The sequence below is a fragment of the Gekko japonicus genome, unplaced genomic scaffold, assembly GCF_001447785.1.
Source record: "Gekko japonicus isolate JY-2015 unplaced genomic scaffold, Gekko_japonicus_V1.1 scaffold31270, whole genome shotgun sequence".
Classification (NCBI taxonomy): Eukaryota; Metazoa; Chordata; class Lepidosauria; order Squamata; family Gekkonidae; genus Gekko; species Gekko japonicus.
In genome coordinates this window covers 1-846 of record NW_015190404.1, presented here as the reverse complement: position 1 = coordinate 846, position 846 = coordinate 1, and the positions used below count along the sequence as shown (strand labels likewise).

The window sequence follows — 846 nt, the reverse complement described above, 5'->3', positions numbered from 1 at the left end:
GAAGGGCAGGGTATAAATGCAATTCTTCTATGGGGAAGGACAGTGGCTCAGTGGGAGAGCCTCTGCCTGGCATGCAGAATGTCCCAGGTTCAGTCCCCGACATCTCCAGTTAAAAGAACCAGGCAGGAGATGATGGGAAAGGCCTCAGCCTGAGACCCTGGAGAGCTGTAAAGAGGGGCCGTGGCTCAGTGGTAGAACATCTGCTTGATATGCAGAAGGTCCCTGGTTCAATCCCTGGCATCTCCAGTTAAAAGGACCAGGCAGGAGGGAAAGACCTCGCCCTGAGACCATGGAGAGCTACAAAGAGGGGCCGTGGTTCAGTGGCAGAGCCCCAGCATCCCCAGTTAAAAGGACCAGGCAGGAGGTGATGGGAAAGACCTCAGCCTAAGACCCTGGAGAGCCGCTGCCAGTCTCTGAGTAGACAATACTGACCATGATGGACCAAGGGTCTGATTCAGTGTATGGTGGCTTCATGTGTTCAACCCAGGGGCCATCAGGAGGTCCACCAGTGGGGCCAGGACTCCAGAAGCCCTCCCACTATGGCCCCCTAAGCACCACGAACACAGGGCATCCAATGCCCCAGACATAAGAACATAACAGAAGCCATGTTGGAGCAGTCCAATGGCCCATCCAGTCCAACACTCTGTGTCATGCAGTGGCCAAAACCCAGGTGCCACCAGGAGGTCCACTAGTGGGTCCAGAACTCCAGAAGCCCTGCCACTGTGGCCCTCCACGCACCAAGAACACAGAGCATCACTTGTCCCAGAAAGAGCGTTCCATCTGTACCTCGTGGCTTAAGAGCCACTCATGGGCTCTGTATAAGAACATAAAAGAAGCCATGTTGGA

General features: G+C 55.0%; 1 non-coding gene across 1 annotated transcript; it reads left to right on the top strand.

Annotated features, from left to right (window-relative positions):
• Window positions 1-174: 174 nt before the first annotated feature.
• Window positions 175-246, top strand: TRNAI-GAU. Its single transcript has one exon. It is a non-coding gene; the product is annotated as a tRNA-Ile (tRNA).
• The last annotated feature ends 600 nt before the right edge of the window (window positions 247-846 follow it).